Genomic DNA, 15,149 nt, shown 5'->3' with positions numbered 1-15,149 from the left:
TGTAACAATGTCAAGGTCATCTTGACAGTTTTCTGTGACACTCATGGGATGGTTGCATCACAAATACAGACAACAAGGCCAAATATTCACAAAGGAATACTACCCAGGCCTTTCGTCACCTCGTGATGCTGTGAGGTGCAAACCACAGGATACGTGGCCAGCAAGGATTTGATACCTCCATCATGATAACGCAGCTGCCCATGCTGCGTACGTTTGACTGAGGCTTTCCTTGCCAAACACAACATTCATATGGCTAGTCAGGCTCCCTACTCCCCTGGCATGGCTTCATGTGAGTTTCGGCTATACCGCTAAAAGAAACATGATTCGAGCCAAGAGGAGATATGCAGAATATGACAGCCTGGCTGATCACTTCACAAGACGAGATCCAGAAGTGTTTCCAACAATAGCGGGACTGATGGCAGAAGTGTGTGCATTACCAAGAAGACTACTTCAAAGAGAAGTGAGGGTTCTATACCTCCATATAAATAAATTTATTTCTGCCAAACAAAGGTTCAATACTTTTGAACACTGCAGTTCACGTTAATTGCTGTCTAGAGGCTGATATGAAAATATACATCTCTTCATCACACCCCACACAAGCTCTATGGGTGACAAACCCAGGGACTGGGCAGGCTAGTCAAGGATCTGTGCATTCCTCAAAGTGCCTGGTGTGAAATGCAGGAATATTCCATTTGGTGTCCTGGTCATGGAGGATATGACAACAGGGTTTACAGTTCACATCATATACTGAAAAACATATAGCTCATTCAACCATTCCCCAATACGTCCTGTTGTCATATCGATTAGCTCTCCACAACATGATTCCGAATGTTGGAGGAAAATAGGTCTCGAGAACTGCTGTATCCTGTGACCTTGCATCAAGTCACCTACGGTTATATTGGCGTCCATCTGATCACCACAGACAGAAGTGAAACTCGTCGCTGAACGCTACATAATGCCACTCAATGCCACATTTGAATCTGGCTCCATACCATGCAATTCTCTGTTGACGATGACACACCTTCTACAACCTCAGGCCGGATTTCAGCTGTTCATCAGAGAAAGTTGAAAAATACTAAGCAATCCTACAATCTTCTCACTGTGCGATCCTTCAGGAAAGGTTCGTGCCTACTCTTCTTTCCACACTCTTGTCCTGAGTTCATCTTCTCATCACTCATTCTGCAGCCATAATATTTCAACCAACTGTCATTACAGTCTGCTCTCATGTCCCTCATGCCATGAATCGACCTATCTCAAAGCCGGAACGTGGTAATAAGCTGCACGTGCAAGTACTTTGGGCATGCTGTATTGTGATGTCCACCTGAAAAGTTACAGACGCCCCCAACAGCCATCATGTAGTCGTACCGTTCTTCACCTGTAGGAATGGCTTCGTTTTCTACGCTATAAACATTGAAGATAAGATGGCATAAGGATGAAATTTTAAACAATGTAGCCAACAGGCTTGGAAATACTGCTGCCGTAACCTATTAACACCAAATTTTGCCGCACTGTCCTAACGGATACGTTCGTCATACATCTCACACTGATTTCTGCAGTCATTTCACGCAGCGTTGCTTGTCTGTTAGCACTTACAACGTCACGCAAACATCGTATCTCTCGGCCGGTACGTGAGTGTCGTTGGCCACTAGGCTGTCCGTGGTGAGAGGTAATGCTGAAAATTTGGTTTCTCGGCGCGCTCATGACACTGTGGATCTCTCGGAATATTGAATTCCCTAACGCAGGGCTTGCCAACCTTTTCAGCTGGCGGACCCCTTCTTCAGTCAAAAATCCATGGCGGACCCCTAGTCAGTCAAGAGCACAGTAACTTCAGATTTCAGAAACTTGAAATTAACGATCCAATTTGAATTCCCACTGTATCCAGACACTTACTAGTTGATTTACTCCCTTTGTTCAACACACTATAGCCTGATTAAAATTACTCGGTAATTAAATTTCACACTTACTAGTGGATTTACTCCCTTTGTTCAACACACTATAGCCTGATTAAAATTACTTGGTAATTGAAATTTCACACGATGGAGCTGCCTTCCTCCAAGAGCAATCAACGTCACGTCCAAACTGTTCGCTGTTGACAAGCTGTCGCTTATGGTCTGTTCACTTCCACTATTTGGCTACTGTTGTGTAAGGAGCATGCATATTTCGTAACAGTCGTGTGTGTGTGTGTGTGTGTGTGTGTGTGTGTGGTTTTTCGTGAAATCCGAAGAAAAATGTTCACATATACGTAAAGTCTTCCTTTGGTCGTCCTCCCTCCTCATTCATTTCAACTGGAAACTTCCCTTATTGTGAAGGCGATGGAGGAACTGCAACCTTCTTCAATGATCCTGACTTCAGCCACCGATCCATGTTAGAAGTAATAAACTGGTCAAAAATCGTCTTATGAAACAGGTAGTGCACTGACAAAGCAAGTTTAACATTTAATGATGCCTGGGGCCGCATACGTGCCAGCGAGCGGTGTGATTGGTCGCCAAAGCTCGCTCCGCGCATGCGTAAAAGGTTTCAGCGTGAGCCAGCGCACAAACGACCCCCGTATTGTTGCTAAACAGTCGATCAGAGAAGCCGCATTCTCCGGCACTAAACTGTGCATACGTTCTCACTTAGGAACCGCAAAGGCTACTTGGGGATACGACCTGAAGTAAAAGTACACTTGTTGTTCACACGAAAAAAAAAGTAATGAATTTGATTTTCACATTTTTATTCAATAATTTTACTCATTATTTTACACGATTTGGTGAAAGGTGGCCGCGGACCCCCCTAGAAAGAGCCGGCGGACCCCTAAGGGGTCCGCGGACCACAGGTGGGGAAGCCCTGCCCTAACGATTTCCGAAATGGAAATCCCATGCTTCCAGCTCCAGTTACTTTTCCGTGCTCAAAATCTGTTAACTCCCGCCGTGCGGCCATAATCACGTGGGAAACCCTTCCTCATGAATCATGTGAGTACAAATCATCGTTCCACCAATGCATTGCCCTTTTATACCTTGTGTACACGATACTACTTGGTTCAAATGAATCTGAGCACTATGGGACTTAACTTCTGAGGTCATCAGTCCTCTAGAACTTAGAACTAATTAAACCTAACTAACCTAAGGACATCACACACATCCATGCCCGAGGCAGGATTCGAACCTGTGACCGTAGCGGTTGCGCGGTTCCAGACTGTAGCGCCTAGAACCGCTCGGCCACCCTGGCCGGCCCACGATACTACTTCCATCTGTATATGTGCATATCGCTATGCCATGACTTTCATCACCTCAGTGTATAATAATGTAAAATGTAATAACTTGAACGTAATTGTCAGATTTATTGGAGGTTTGGTACCTAATGTTTTCTGTGTTTGCTTGTGGCGGTTGGCACCGTGCGCACATGCACTGCTTACTTCACGTAAATGCGCGCCAGTAGGGATGTGAATTCGCTTAAGCCTGTTACATTGGTACAACGTCGTTTACGGCGTGAGTGTTGACAGTGTCCAGCTGACGATCTTCTCACTTACGTAATAACGAAGAAATGGGACATGCGGCTTCAAGAAACTGGGAGTTTGCTTTCGATATCGAGCCACCAGGCTAAGCACGCAGTTCCTGAGGCTACTGTTGGATTAACAATCCGACAAGCAAGTAGGCAGTTCCAGTTACCTCGTTCGACAGTACACGGTGTCGTCCATAAAAGGTTCTGCCCAAGGGTGTACAAACTGCAGTTTCGTCACAAAATCAAGCCTGAATACAGGCCATGACAGAAGGTACTCGCGGAGACGACTCTGGGAAAATAGTTGAAAATCAGGCACTCCTCGATTTCGTCTGTTTCTAGGACGAAGCTGCTCCATACTTACGCACGGTAAACACGCATAATGGTCGCATCTGGGGAAATGACCCCCCCCCCCCCCCCCCACGCAGTGACAGAAGTGTGGACGTGATTCTCCGAAAGTGAAGGTGCGGTGTGGATTGTTAAAGGAGATGGGAGGGCCATTCGTCTTTGCGGAGCCTACGGTTAATGCAGCAACGTACGTAGACATGTTGGAGCTGTATGCTACGCCACAACTTCCTCGTGACGTGATCGTTCAACAACATGGCGCACCATGCCATTTGCTCACACTGTGAGGGACATTTTGGATCATGACTGCCCGGATCCTTGGATTGGGAGGCACCAAACAAGCCTTGACGTAATGTCGCTTGACTGTTTTCTGCGGCGTTTTATCAAGAATCAAATGTACCAGACATCAGTTCGTGATCTACCAGATCTGCGGCAGTCATAGTGCAGATCGAGCCACCGTGGTTGGTTGGTTCATTTGGGGGGGAGGGGACCGAACAGTGAGGTCATCGGCCTCATCTGATTAAGGAAGGATGCGCAAGGAAGTCGGCCACGTCCTTTCAAAGGAACCATCCCGGCATATGCCTGAAGCGATTTAGGGAAATCACGAAGGCCCAAAATCAGCATGGCCGCACGCGGGTTTGAACCGCCGTCCTCCTGAATGCGAGTCCAGTGTGCTAATCACTACGCCACCTTGCTCGGTGGTGTATTAGTGGTGTAAAAAGGAACATTATGAGTTATCATACTTGTAAAAACATATCGTCAATAAATGTCTCAATGACTTCGCCAGTTATTATATTTCACATTATTATATGTTTAACCCAGCCACCATGAAAGTTTTGTAAATCTCCTCGCAAATTTAGTTCTTGCAGAACGACACAGCTTCAATCTCATCGAATATGTTACTCATATCAAAAAAGATAGTTTTGAAATCTTGTACTTTCTTGTATAAACTTCGGTGTACATATCCACGGAAAGAGGTATGGTAAGATGCTGGGAAGGAGGCACACGAGCACCCCCGCATCTGTGGAGTTTTTCTCAAACCGTTCTGACACACTCTTTTATGGGAATTAAGAATGTCTGTTATTTCTGTGTGTTCAGTAGTAACATTTTATTTCTTTCCTTTGTGGATTTTACTAGAGTTGCAGCCACGTGAGCTACCTTAAGAGTGCAGATTCATGCAGAGCGTCAATGTCGCCTGATTCACCTTTGAGTTAGCAACTTTTGCAGACAGCTGTTTGTGAGCTATTATCAGCAGCCGTAGTTCTTAGTTCGTACCGCGGTTCAGATCGATCGTTTTTTACTGTGCAGTACTTTTTTAACTTCCTTACTCATTTGCGTATTTTACGAGGTTCAAGCACTCTCATATCTAAACTGTGCTCATGGTTCTGCCAACTTTAGCCATAGCTTGTGTGTCTCAGTTTTTTTTAGATTATCAGATAAGGTAGCTTTAGATCTGTTCAGTTCTTTCACTTATTTAATTAGCCCTGCGTAACAGTAAAAAATGCTTACGGAGTGTGCCTTGTGTGCAAATGCAGAAGGAGACGGCCACAGCCCGCATACAGCCGAAGTTACAGTTACAGTCTTCAAGCTGCGTCGCTGGGTTTCGGCGACACTTGGGCCTTCGGGGTGAGTGCTGTTATACTAGTCGTGCTATTGGCGCCGCCTGGGATCCTTGATTTCGTCGTACCTTATAATGCGTTTTACGCGACTATTTCACTCTCCCACAAGTATGAACAACGAGCAGTACTATTGTAATGGATTTCTAGATGAAAGTTGAATGCGCGTACTAGCCGTAAGCTGTCATCGCGCGCGATAACAATAGAACAATGAAAACGTTTTCATTGCTAAGAGTACTACTGAGTTATCATGAGCTAGTCCAGCTGTTAGGACTAGGACTCGATCTTCCAGCAAGGTCCTGTTTGCACAGACGGAGTAATTATTGTTCTGAGATACAAAGTAAGGTGCGTGATGGAGCCCCTCGACGGGCAGATAGGTCACGAAGGGAGTGCAGTGTAGAACCGGTACGGGTTCCATGGGCTCTCCCCGCACGTGTGGAAGGTTCTGCTGGCCACTTTGAAGTGAACTCGCGCCTGTACCAAAGTAGTCTGTTGCCTAGGCTCAGGAGCCATCGACACTTCTATTCAATGGTTAGCTGCGGCCAACATTAATCCTTTGGTTTGGAACCAGGTGGTAGATTCCAACCAGTGACACCGTCAATTCCGCGATGATATCAGATGCAGATTTCTTAACCTGTGCTGTCACATGGATCCTCCTCCCATCATCAACATGGCAAGCATACACTACACTCTGGCCACCGTTACTCAGACAGCAGAGTTGATGTGGCATGTGCAGGAGTGATTTTCATCTGTACAGCACGAGCAGTTAGATGTATACCATAAAGCCATGGGCAAGTCCTCTGTAGTTGTCATCGAGGGGAATAAATGTCACTGCCGTTCAGAAAAAGAAAATTCAAACTAATATTAGTTAACTGCAGAAGCATTTTTGGTTAAGGTCCCAGACTTACTCTCGCACTCATAAATGTTAACTACATGCATGTAACACTTGGGACTGAAACTTTGTTTAAACTAATAATAAACAGCACTGAAATATTAATGGTGGACCTAAAATAAGTTTGGCTTAGAGATTAGATTAGGTTAGATTAGTTTTTCGTTCCATGGATCCGTGCTGAGGTGATCCCCGTGGATGTGGAACATGTCAATATTATTATTATTATTTTTAAGCTGAAATAACAATACTAATAGTGTGAATATATACAATATATCATTTGTTTCTATTAAAAAATTCGTCAATGGAGTAGAAGGAGTTGGCCACTAGTAAGTCTTTCAGGCTCCTTTTAAACTGATCTTTATTTGTAACTAAATTTTTTATGTTTGCTAGCAAATTATTGAAGATGAGTGTTCCTGAGTAGTGGACCCCTTTTTGAACTAAAGTAAGTGCTTTTAAGTCCTTGTGCAGATCATTTTTGTTCCTGGTATTGTATGTATGAACTGAGCTGTTTGTTGGAAAAAGAGATATATTATTTAGCACAAATTTCATTACGGAGTAAATATACTGAGAGGCAGTAGTTAGTATACCCAGTTCTTTGAAGAGGTTTTTACAGGACACCCATGAATTTACTCCACAAATAATACACATTACACGCTTTTGCACTCTGAAAACTTTTGTTTGACTTGAAGAGTTGCCCCAAAATATTATATCATATAACATTATGGAATGAAAGTAGGCAAAGTATGCAAGCTTTTTCATTTTCATGTCGCCTATGTCAGCTAACACTCGAATTGCAAATACAGATTTGTTAAGGCGTTTCTGCAGTTGTGGTGTGGTCCTCCCAACTGAATTTATTATCAAGTTGTAATCCCAGGAATTTAAGACTGTCAACCTCTTATATCTGCTTTTCTTCATACTTTATGCATATGCTGGGTGGAAACCTCTTACAGGTTCTGAACTGCATATAGTGAGTTTTTTCGAAGTTTAATGTCAGTGATTTGGGTTTAAACCATTTATTAATATCCATGAAAATATCATTAGCAGATCTTTCTAGAACTACACTCGACATACTATTTATTGCAATACTTGTGTCATCTGCAAACAAAACGAACTCTGCTTCTGGCAGTGTAACTGATGAGAGATCATTAATGTACACAAGAAAAAGCAATGGATCCTTGTGGGACACCACATGTAATCTCTTCCCATTCTGATGATTCATTAGTCTCTTGCACTGACACCCTTTGTTTCCTGTTAGCAAGGTATGACTTGAACCATTCTGTGGCGCTGCCCGTGACACCATAGAATTCTAATTTATTTAAAAGGATGTTGTGGTTCACACAATCAAATGCCTTTGACAAATCACAGAAAATACCTGCTGCTTGTAATCTGTTATTTAAGGAATTAAGTACACTTTCACTGTAGGTGTAAATAACCTTCTCGATATCAGAACCCTTCAGAAATCCAAACTGTGTTCTTGATAATATGTTATTTGTGGTCAGATGGTTGAGAAGCTGCCTGTACATTACTTTTTCTAAAATTTTTGAGAGTGCTGGCAAAAGTGAAATCGGTCTGTAGTTTGATGGTATCTTTTTATTCCCTTTCTTGAATAGAGGCTTAACATCTGCATATTTTACCTAGTCAGGAAACGTCCCAGTTATAATTGACTGTTTACACAAGTAACTTAGAATTGTACTAAACTCACATGAACATGCCTTAATTAACTTTGTTGATATTTCATCGTAACCACTAGAATGCTTTGTTTTTAAAGATTTTATTATGGAAGTTATTTCTTTTGGTGAAGTGAGTGACATATTCATGTACCTGAAGCTATTTGTAAAGGCCAATTTAAGATATTCAAGGACATTATTTACTGATCCTGACAATCCCATTCTACCAGTAAGGGATATAAAGTACTTGTTAAATAGATTTGTCACACTATGCCCATCGGTTACTAATGTGTCATCTACCCTTAATGTTACTTGCTCCAGTTCCTTTCTGGTTCTACCAGTCTCCTCTTTCACTATATCCCCATACTGTTTTTATTTTGTTCCCTGACATTGCTATCTTCTTCTAATAGTGCATTTTTTAGATGTCTGAATTACTTTTTTAAATATTTTACAGTATTCCTTGTATTTAGCTAAATCATCAGCATTGGAGCTATTCTTGGTGGACAGATACATTTTCCTTTTTGTCTTACAGGAAATCTTTATTCCTTGTGTAATCCAAGGTTTTATTATAGACTTCAGTTTAATTTGGGTAACTTTTAGAGGAAAACAGTTTTCAAAAATGGTACTGACATTGTTCACGAATGTGTTACATTTTTCATTCATGTCATGAGCACTATAAACATCTTTCCAGTTCATATCTTTGAGCTGTTTTCTAAAACACTCAATTTTTGGTTGATTGACTACTCTCCTGTACTCAGATTTAGCAGTCTTGATAATCTGCTTAGAATTTACATCTAAAACAAGGAGCTGCATGTCACGATCCGATAGTCCATTTATTACAGGTTTTATGATATGATTTTGTTCCTTTGATCTGTTTATAAAAATGTTACCAATGGCTGTCCTTGAGGATTTAGTGATCCTAACTGGAAAGTTTACAGTGTGAGTTAGATTGAAAGACAACATTACTAACTGCAGTAAATGTTTACTGGAAGATTCCATTAGAAAATCTGTATTAAAGTCACAAGCAATCAAAATTTCTTTGTTTCTTCCTGTTAAATAACCCAAAAGAGCTTCTAGATGATTTATGAATAGATTATAATTTCCTGCAGGTGCTCAGTAAATAGTTACTATTATATAGGATCTGTTATGGAACTATACTTCTGTTGCACATGCTTCTAGATGCTGCTCTAAACAGAATTTATTAATGTCAATGTTCTTGAATTTATGGCAGTTTTTAATAAATGTGGCAACTCCTCCTCCATCCATATCTACTCTGCAAAAGTAGGAAGCTAGCTTAAACCCTGAAATGTCTAACATATCTGTACCAATGGTCACTTGATGTTCAGAGAGGCAGATTATGTCAATTTGGTTAGATGAATTCATTTCATCAATACAAATGAGTAGTTCATCAACTTTATTTGTGAGTCCTGGATTGTTCTGGTGTAATAAAGACAACTGATACTGCACACTAATGGGATTGTAACTGCTTTGGTGAAGACGAACTGGCAGTTTCTGATTACTTTCTGTTAAACATTGTTTAAATGGAGGCTGTATGTTACAATCTGACTCCTGTTCATCTGTTTTCTCAAACTGAGTGTGTTTGCCAATCTCTCTTAAAACTCGTTTTCCTTCCCACTTCCCTACCCTTAAAAAGGCATCCCTATGACACCTGCGACCACTGGTACACTGCATGTGTATTATCCGATCAAGTCATAGTGAAAGGTGCAGAATTCAGTCCAAGATGTGTAGGCTGGAAGATGCATGTGCATATAACGGGAGTGAGGAACACAGAATTATGTTACATTGTACTAAATGTATTTTGCGAAATTTATCTTCAGTAGCTAGTGAGACAACTCACCCGTGAAGAAAATGTATTAGATTTGCCAGTAACATATGAGACATAACTTTACAATTCACAGAATGTGGGGGTAGCATAGATACCCTAAAGATATTATAGGATAATTGACCACTGGTCTTGAATGAAAAGTTATTAAAAATTTCTGTTTAACAAGTCTGAGACCAGCATGAGAATTCACGGGCCCTCCAGAGGTCGACGAGTGGACTGGAGTCCATCGCTAGCGACTAACGCTCACTGAAGGTCGCTTATTAAGCTTGCAAAAAAAGCTACAGTTCTCACAATATCTGCCTTTAAAATTTGTACACGTACACATCTCTGAATATTTTTCCCACTCTGATCTTGGAAAGATTCAACAGTTTCTTGAGGTGGTGAAAATCGCTATCCATGCATACCGGTATTCTGTTTGACATAAAAAAAAACAAAAAGCAGTTGTCACCCAACAAATCAGGTGAGTACATATCAGAAATTAATTTCATGTTTTCCTCGGTCAAATATTCAACTGTCTGACGTGCTGTGCGACAAATGGTCTTATATGATGCGGAAAGGTGTAAATTATTCGGTTGTTTTTCCTGATTATTGATGTTTTCCAACCTTTTTAACTTGCAACTCACCTCTCACTCCCACAAGCTCTCCTACCTGTAAATCTTTCACACCCACTAGTCCATCGCCGTCGCTAATAACCATGCACTCGCACTTGCCCTTTCTCACACTTTCATTCAGCCCAACTCATTGTCATTATCTATTTGTGTATCTCTGTCACTGTCTGCTGTGTCGCAGCCACAGTGTCCTTCGTTCTGCCCTGCTGTTACTACTATCTCCTCTCATTGTCACTGTCTCCATTCGTTCTTTCCCACTACTGCTGTCTCTTCTTACTGTCACTACCTCTCTCTTCCTCGTTGTCATTGCCACAGACTCTGTGTCTCAATATCACTGGCCCTTAACCACTTCCCCTTTCTCCTTCTCTTTATTCGTCTCCCATTCGCACTATTTCCTTCACACTTTTCCTAGCACTCGTCTGTCACTGTGAACTATGTTCCGCTGCCACTGTGTCCCTCTGGTTCTCTCACACTGCCATTGCCTCCTTCGATCTTTCTATATCACAACCACAGTCGATTATCTTCCATTATTTATTACTTTTCTGTCCCTTTGCCACTACCACCGTCTTCTTCTCTCTCAGCAAAAAAGGCACGAATACATTCGGATTCCAAATTTTTGGCGAAAATTTTTAAAGCTGATGAGGAAGGTAGAACGAGGCGGCTAGTACCCCACTTTTCAGAGTCTTTCAAACAGGAGAATATTCGCCTTTTTTTTTAGCTCCGAGAGGAGCATTTTTCCGCTGGTTCCCTTCTTCTCTCCGCTACAGCCCCCCGGCTGTCATAAAAATGAAAAGAATTTTATGGGTCAGTAAAATTTTACTAGTTTATTTATGTGTAACTGAAATAAAGCGAAATCAATTTTACACATCAGACCCGATTTTACACGCACAAAAATTTTGCCTGTCCTTCAGTACTACAATATGAGGTTCCCAGAACCGTTCCGATGATAATGGAGACAGAATATTTCTCCGCACTATGTCACTTTATAAACTATGTTTTCGCCTCACACCGGATTTTACGTGCTTATTTTAGTGTACAAGTAAGGTAACTTTCAACCTCTCTACAGTATGTCGGAAACGCATAAAGATATCAAGAAAATTTTCAAGACTCTTCGAGATAGGGATCTTAGAAATCTATCGTACAAATTCTGGCCATTTTCTGCTGTGCATGGTCGTTTTGGAACCCGCGGCTCGGTTTCGGCACCCAAACACTGTTTTTTGGGCATTTCTCGATAAAGGATTTAGATTTTTGGAAAAAATGTTCAGATGTGTGTGAAATCTTATGGGACTGCTAAGGTCATCAGTCCCTAAGCTTACACACTACTTAACCTAAATTATCCTAAGGACAAACACACACACCCATGCCCGAGGAAGGACACGAACCTCCGCCGGGATCAGCCGCACAGTCCATGACCGAAGCGCCTTAGACCGCTCGGCTAATACGAGATTTTTGAAAACTGGGAGGCAGTGCTTGTAGATAAATACCTAGAAAATACACAGCTAAAATGTGAGGATATTTTTGCTGTTATTTATTATTTAGGTTTCGCCTCACACCAGATTTTACGTGCGTCTTTTACGTATACAACTAGGGTAACTTTGAGTCTCTGTATCTCGGAAACGGGTAAAGATATCACGAAAATTTTCAAGGTCTTTCGAGATCAGGATCTTACGAATATATAGTAAAAATTACAGCCATTTTCTGTGTAAGGCTGTCTTGGAATCCGCGGCTCAGTTTTGGTACCCAAAAAGCATGTTTTCGGTTTTCTGAGTAGCCGCCCATGAAATAAATGGTGCCTCCACAAGCGCCTTAAGGCCCACCGTGGACCACGTCTAATGCCGGCCGAAGTGGCCGCGCGGTTCTGGCGCTGCAGTCTGGCACCGCGAGACCGCTACGGTCGCAGGTTCGAATCCTGCCTCGGGCATGGATGTGTGTGATGTCCTTAGGTTAGTTAGGTTTAGCTAGTTCTAAGTTCTAGGGGACTAATGACCTCAGCAGTTGAGTCCCATAGTGCTCAGAGCCATTTGAACCATTTGCACCACGTCTAATGAAAAAAGAACCAACCAATTTGTTCCATTTTCCTAAACTGGAGGAAGTTTGTAATATTCAAACTTTGAACCCGTGCTGTAGCACAGTTACAGTACGGCGATGTCCGCCTCTTTAGCTGAGTGGTGTGCGCTTCTGACTGCCATGCAGTGGACCCGAGTTCTATATCTGGCCGTGTGGGAGATTTTCTCCGCTAGGGGACTTGGTGTTGTGTTGTCCTCACCATTACTTCATCATCTTCGTCACACAAGATTCCCAGTGTGGAGTCAACTAAAAAGACGTGCAACTCGCCAGCCGAACATCCCAGGTGAGACTTCCGGCCATCAATGCCAGACGGTCATTACATTTATTTTTTTCAGTAAGATGATCCTCCTGTTGCGTGTACAAATGGTCCTTAGCCCAAGGGCTATCCCAAGCCCTTGACCTTACCTTTCTCTCTCCAATAGCGCCCGAGGCGTGAGCCCCGGAAAAATCACGTTCTTATGCGCGGCGTTTTGGAACATAGGTATTTGTACCGTGTGCTGTCGCGTGCATACCGATGTGACGTTGTCTTATATACCGCCAAGAGTTTTTACAGTGCGAAAATCGGGGAAGTGGATTTTCCCCCTTTTCGCCGCTTCGGCCTGGCGCGCAGTGTGAACACTCAGGACGGCGGCTTTTGCCGGGCCGGGCCAGTAATCCCATCCCTGACCGTCTCGGCGCGCAGTGTGAACCGCAGCCTTAGGCTTAAGACAGGAGCAAGATGTGTAGGAGAGCTCACATGCCTCTCCCATTTAACTCTTAAACTGTCCTTTTTGTTTCGGTCACTTTTTGCGCCCCCTCTGTGCATCCGCCATTGGCTATCTCCTCCCTCCCCTCCCGTCTATAGCAAAGTAGCAACCCAGGTCCGGATACGAGCCTTGAGCCGGATTAACGACTGTCGGGTTGGGTCTCTTGCTAGCCTGAATGCAGGTTTTAGGAGTTTTCCTACACACATCTAGGAAAATGCCTAGATAGTATCCCATCTCCAGCTCAGAAATACAACAAAAACAGTTACAACAAACCAATAAGGGGAGAAAATTACATGATTCGCAGACACGATTTGTCCTCTCTCTCCAAAAACCATAGAGTAAATGACACTGTGGTGAAAAAGATAGTATCAGGACACCGAAGAAAACATCATCATTTACACATCCAGCATGGGCTGAATCTCATCATATGCCTAAACTGCGAGTAACAAGAACGACGCTAAAGAGATACCAAGAAAATCTGCACTCCTGTACTGGAACAGTTCCGCGTTCTACTAACTCTTCCAAAATTTCTACAAGGCTTACATTCTTAATATATTGAGTTGAAGCATACGTTCGTGGCGTTTTTCCATAAGTTTAATAAATACAACAGATGCACATGACATTTAGTCATCAACAGTCTGCCAGGGGTAACTTTTCGATTCCGCGAGTGTAGAAATCACGTGGTTTTGAGGCGAAGAACTTGTCGAGAGCTGGTGGGGACGCATTTTCATCCGGAAAGGAAATTCCTTGAAGGCTGTTCCACAGCAGGCAGAAAAGGTGAAAATCTGAGGGCGCAAGATCAGGTGAATAAGGTGGGTGTGGAATGACTTCCCGACTCAACTCCTGTATAGCATTTTTAGTGAGCGTAGCAGAATGCGGACGGGCGTTATGATGTAGCCTCGCTTCGCGCAGGCGTCTTGATCGTCGTTCTTGGACTGTATCTGCAAGACGCCTCAGCTGTTGATAATAAATGTCAGCAGTGATGCTTACCCCTCGGGGAAGCAATTCGTAGACGCCAAACCGTCGCTGTTCCACCAGATCCGCAACGTTTTCTTTTGTGGATGCGAGCAGGTCTTCGTACGGGGAGTTTCTGCTGTGTTTGGGCACAACCATTCCTTTCTTTTCCTTATGTTAGCATAAAGACATTATTTCTCGTCATCAGTAACGATACAGGATAGAAATGGTCGGTGTTGTTCACGAGCCATTTGATGACGAACAAGCAGAGAAGCACATATGGCCACCAGCTGATTTTTGTGATTTTGGCACAGAGCATGCAGTACCCACACATCCGATTTTTGAACCTTCCCCATTGCATGTAAATGTCGCACGATGATGGCATGATCACAGTTTATCACATCTGCCAGTTCTCGAGTACACTGACGTGAATCACTGTGGATTAAACGATCTTCATCAAAACCCAGAAGTCCTCCAGAAGGTGGAGAGTGAGTAATGTAAAAACGATCCTCCTTGAAACGAGAAAACCATTTTCTTGCCGTGCTGTGTCCAATAGCATTATCACCACACACGGCGCAATGTTTCTGACTGCCTCCGGTGCTGTCACCCATGCACAGAACTCAAACAGAAGAACGTGTCGGATATGATCCGATTTCTCCACTTGGCACTCCATTTTCCAGCGTCCACAGCTCCACTCACTATCTCCAAACGACAATATGTAAACTCAAATAGCACGAGTGAACTACAAATAAATGACAGTCGATAAATAAACTCGTAGCAACCGGAATACCAACACACAAAACAAAAACGCTATGAACTTATGCATCAACCTGATATTATAGTCGTAACAGTAGTAAATATACCAACAGAAAGTTCTTGTTTAGATCTCTCACCCTCATCTGTCAAATCAGATATCACGACGGAGAAAATT

At 42.7% G+C, this 15,149-nt stretch overlaps 1 protein-coding gene across 2 annotated transcripts in view; it reads right to left on the bottom strand.

The window, feature by feature from the left end:
* The window catches only part of LOC124544887 (choline transporter-like protein 4), a 253,893-nt gene that overhangs the window by 221,324 nt on the left and 17,420 nt on the right, over positions 1 to 15,149 (bottom strand). The gene's annotated exons all lie outside the window — the stretch shown is intronic.

The sequence above is a fragment of the Schistocerca americana genome, chromosome 1 (genome assembly GCF_021461395.2).
Source record: "Schistocerca americana isolate TAMUIC-IGC-003095 chromosome 1, iqSchAmer2.1, whole genome shotgun sequence".
NCBI lineage: Eukaryota > Metazoa > Arthropoda > Insecta > Orthoptera > Acrididae > Schistocerca > Schistocerca americana.
This window is presented reverse-complemented; position numbering and strand designations above follow the sequence as displayed.